General features: G+C 38.6%; 1 pseudogene; it reads right to left on the reverse strand.

Moving 5' to 3' along the window:
• Nucleotides 1-269: 269 nt before the first annotated feature.
• On the reverse strand, nt 270-2,020 carry LOC149266490 (chaperone protein ClpC, chloroplastic pseudogene; annotated as a pseudogene).
• Between the last annotated feature and the right edge of the window lie 3,258 nt (nt 2,021-5,278).

The raw sequence follows: 5,278 nt of genomic DNA on the forward strand, positions 1-5,278 counted from the left end.
TTGCAAAAATAGTTCTCCAGCAGCCACCCTTAATTCAACCGTGTGACAGTACAAAATATAAAAAAAATTGTCTTAATTTCTGTTGATGGTCGTATTCAAGATAGTCTTGATAGCCATTCTTCATGGAAAGTGGTGTTCTATTTAATATGCAAGAGAAATTGTGATTATAATAAAAAAATTATCTCCTCCAACATATATCCTACGTTTAATCAGATGGAGACAATTTCATCGATCTTTGGCTCAACCACTCAAATGAATGAACCTTTTTTCTATGAAGCTAATGCAGTGGTTGACAGCCCTACTGTGTCAGTCTTCCCATTCGACACAATAACATGTCCTTGAATCCCCCTCTTTGATCTCATGAGAAAGCATTTTTTAAGCCAGCCTATCCTCTAATAACCTCATAATTTCCCTACGGAGTGGCCTTGCACCATAGCTTGGACTATAACCTTCATCTACAACTCGGTCTGTGAACCACTCTGTTACTTGAAGATCAATTTCTTTTGTTTTAAGTCGTTCAAAGACCTCTTTCAGCATTATATCTGCAATCTCCTTCACCTCTGTCTTTGTGAGCTGTCTAAACACAATCATATCATCTTGTCAATTCAGGAACTTAGGTCAAAATTATTGCTTCAGCTCTTCATTGACAATACTTTTGATCCTTATGTAGCTACTCTCTTTCTCATCGTAATCAAGCTGGAAACCAATTCCATGGCCTCCCTTCTCAATCACACTATTTCCGACATTAGAATTCATGATCAAAAGGGTATTCTTAAAGTCCATAGTCCATCCTTTACTATCTTCTAGTTTTCCATCTTCAAGAATTTGAAGAATCATATTGAAGACGTTTGGATGAGCCTTCTCAATTTCATCAAAAAGGACCACTGTATAAGGGCGTCTCCTAACAACTTCAGTTAGTTTCCCTCCTTCAGTGTAGCCTACATATCCTGGGGGTGAACCAATCAACTTGGAAACAGTGTGCCTTTCCATGAATTCACTCATATCTAGCCTTATCATTGCCTCCTCTGAACCAAAATAGTACACAGCCAATGCCTTAGCAATCTTTGACTTGCCAACACCTATAGGTCCTGAGAAAATAAATTAGAAATTGGCCTATATGGATTCTTTAGGCCAACTCTTACATGACAAATAGCTCGATTGATAGCTTTAACTTATCATTCACCCATGATGAGCAAATAGTTTTCACATTGACCTTCGATACCTCCCTGTCGACCTAAGAGAGATTTCCTTTGAAAATTCAAAATCTTCACCAATCATTAAACACACTTATAACAACTGAACCATTTGGTGTTGAACGTTAAAGCTAATGATGGAATAAACCTGATACTAGTATGGCCACATTAACATAGAATATATAGGAGCTAAATATTTCTCTCGAATCACAACCCATCTACCATTTGAAATCCACAATGGCAAGATCTAGAAGATGACCATTGGTTGGAAGTGTGGGATTCTACTGAATAGTTGAGATACCACAGAGTTCAGTTGTTGCTATAGTGCAGTGCACAAGAAACACTAAAAAAAACTTAGCAACAAGTTATCTTTCCAGTGTTGTTCTCACATCTAAACTCATGGATTGATCCAAATGGATCCTAGAATACTCTCTAAGTCTTCAAAATCATTCTAAATATCAAAATTATCGCATGGGAAAACCTTCATAAAACAACGGAAAACACTATCGGCAGCCAAAAACACCAAGAAACAGTGGAAAACAAGCTTATCGGCGGCTTGAATAGTGAATGCACAAGAGCCGTCGGATCTAGTCGATCAACGGTCCAGATCCGATCGAAAAATCTCAAATCAGCGGTGACAGGCGGAGGAAATTAGAGCACACCACATAAAACTTGCGATGGTGATTGGTGGAGTTAACGAGGATCGTCGATCAAGCGTGCAGATTGACGGCCCATGTTGCATCGCAGAATTGCAGTTGGCAAATATGAATAGAGTGCTCACCAAACGACCCGAGGTTATCGCGATATGCGATTGCGATCAATCGCATCGCGATATCATAATCAACAAACACAATGGAGCCGAGATATATGCACATATATATATGCGATGCGATTAACCAGACCCGATGGGAATATAAACGCTATTTCATAAGATTTGAGATCCGTCAATTGTAATTTATAATGTATTTTCGCATGTCTCATTTATTAAACGAAATGTGAAGGGAAGCGTCGATGCAATGAAACCCGGACCCAAAGAGGTTTGGGAATGAAAATGAATAATATTTCAAATCCACCCAAAGCCATTTTTACAGGATTTTTAGTGTTTTTATGTATTTTCAAAATGCAAAGGAAATCCATGAAACAAGTGGGATTTCGGGAGGAACAAAGAGGTAAGTGGTTTGGCCTGGGCTCCGCCCAAGCCCATACATTGGATGCCATGTGTCCAGGCTAAGGAGAGAGAAAACCACCCTTATCCGGTGGTTAACCCCCGTACAAAGGGCCCCCCCTGAAATGAACCATAGTCGTTGGATTTAGATCTCCCAGATCAATGGTGGAGATGCGAAGTCAACCTAAAGGTGGATCCAAAAGAAATATATGGTGGATTTATGAATGTTTGAAGTCCGAAAGACTATGTTGTGGCGAATTTTTCCGAGTTTGAAGGCATTTCTTTGTGAAAATAGAGAATGGCCATTTCAGGGGTTTCAAAGGCCCGATGCACTCATCCGTTGTAGAACAGGTGGCCACCTCTCCTAAAGACATTATGTAGTGATTATTAATGCTCAGAAGGGGTATTTGAGCGGACAGTGGCTGGGAGACAGAAAATTGAGAAGATGAAATGAACAGGTAGCATAGATTGGCTTTAAAGCCATAGAAAATAGAAGACAGAGGTAGGCAGTGCTGAGACAGAGCAAAGACAGAGACAGAGAGTGATAGAGAGAGTCTGTGTACTAAGAGAGGCTTGAGAGGTTCAAGCAAAACTATTGTTATTGTATCTGTTGTGTGTTGAGACTCAAGTTGAGCTCATACTTTTGTAAAACTATGTTCTAAAGACATAATAGAGAGGCCACCACTGAAGGCTGGACCAGGAGATGTAGCCCAGGAGTTTTGGGTGAACTCCATATTAAACTTGTTGTGTTTATGTGTGTTGTCTATTATGTTTCTTTTACTACTTCATTGCCTGTGTATTTCACAATCTTATCGATCCATTGCACAAAATAACATAGGCATATCCATGCACATGAGTCTGTAATACCTTAAACATTGTCTTAGATCTCATCATCAGATCAAGTGGTATCAGAGCTTTAGGTTTGCTAAGGTTAGACAAGCTTGTGTTGGATTGTTGAATGCTAACTAGGTCAAAGCTCAAATTAGGAGAAGGAGAACTAGTTGAGACTAACCCAGAAATTGGAAGAGCCCATCCTAGGAGGAAAATGGCAAAAGAAATTCACATGGAATCAGACTCTTAGTTCATGGACAGTTTCATGACCATGAGAGCCACGGTAGAAGATATGTATAGAGAATTTAAGAAAGGGCGAGTTGAAGATACTTCAACCTCCAAACAAGACAAAGGAATAGAAGAACCTCTTCTAGATGGCCATTCTGAAGGCAAAGGGAAAGGAAAAGAGCCTCCTCTATCAACACCTCCTTCTAGCCCTTTGATTAAATTAGATGTAAAATTTGATTTGCCAATATATGATGGAGAATAAAATGCAAAAAAGCTAGATAACTGGATTAGACGGATTGATGTATATTGCAGAGTGCAGAACATCGATCCAAAAAGGAGAAAGATTCAGCTGGCTAGCCTTCGCCTTGGAGGAACTGCCATAGTGTGGTGGGAAGGTAGGACACAAGTTGATTTGAAGAAGCATGGTAAAATTGTTTCTACTTGGAGTGAATTTGTTTATGCCATTAAATAACAATTCTATCCACTTGCTTATATGCAGCAAGCGATGATGAGTTGGTAAACTCTTTGCCAATTAAAGGGTCAAAGTGTACAAAGCTATTCTAGGAATTTAGAAAAATAGCTTTAATTCTAGGCATTTGAGGCACACCATTCTCATTTTTAACCCTACTATCATAGATGAGGTATCTGTTCAAGCTACACATCTAGAGGCTAGAGGCAAGAATGTGAACCCAGAGATTGGGGGATCATCAAAACCCACTGCAGGTAAGAACAAGGAACCGAGGAAGCAGAAATGGAAAGAGAGGAAGGCAAATGCTGTACAGAAAGCCAAATCTTTATGCACTCACTGCAAGAAGGATGGACATGATGATGAACATTGCTGGTCTTTGCATCCGGAGCTGAAACCCAAGAATTTCAATGGCAAGAAGAAGAAGACTGTTGCTGCTATTCGGAAAGATTTGGGGTCAGACTCAGGTAATGAAACAACAATCACAATTGTAGGTATAAAAGGTAAAAATTCTGAAGCATCTACTAGTAATTCTGCACAATCTATTGATAATGAATAAAATGAGAGGAAAAGACATGAGCTTTTTCATATTATAGTTATTTCCAAGCATCAACAGATTGATACTTTATTTGATAGTGGTTCACAAGTAAACTTGATTTCTAAAGCAATTGTAAAGAAATTGGGACTACTAACCACACCTCACAAGAAGCCATATCCATTAGGTTGGGTATGTGATAAAGAAAAAGCTACAAGTGACTAGACAATGTAAGCTTAGGTTTGATTTTGGGCCAACTTTTATAGATGAGGTTGAGTTAGACATAGCTCCCTTGGATATATGTGGTATTGTTTTAGGAAGTCCTTACTTGTATGATAGAAAAACCATTTTCTATAGAGCCGAAAATAAGTATCAACTCGTTAAAGATGGAATAGAATATATTGTAAGAGCTCATAAACTCAAGAATAATTATACTTTCATAAACTTAGGGTAGATGAAAAGAATTGTAAATTCATGCAAGCAATTTTTACTAATGGTTGTAAAGGAAAAGAAACCTGATAAAACCAATGTATTTGAAGGCTGTGATGCTAAACAGAAAGATGATTTAGAAAAAGTTGTTTCAGAATATGATATCCTATTTCAAGAACCTAAAGGTTTGCCACCCAAAAGGGAAATTGTACATGATATTCATTTGCAGCAAGATGCTCCATTGCCTAACATCGGAATGTACAGGTTATCCGCTTTAGAGAATGTAGAGATCAAGAAGCAGGTACAGGAGCTGCTCAAGAAAGGGTTCATAAGGCCAAGCACATCACCATGCAGATCTCCAATCATGTTGGTGAGAAAGAAAGATGGTTCATGGAGGATGTGCATTGATTACAGAGCACTGAATAAAATAA

Source organism: Pinus tabuliformis, chromosome 6, assembly GCF_031772625.1.
Source record: "Pinus tabuliformis cultivar Carrire ecotype Pingquan chromosome 6, CPIR1, whole genome shotgun sequence".
NCBI classification, from domain to species: Eukaryota; Viridiplantae; Streptophyta; class Pinopsida; order Pinales; family Pinaceae; genus Pinus; species Pinus tabuliformis.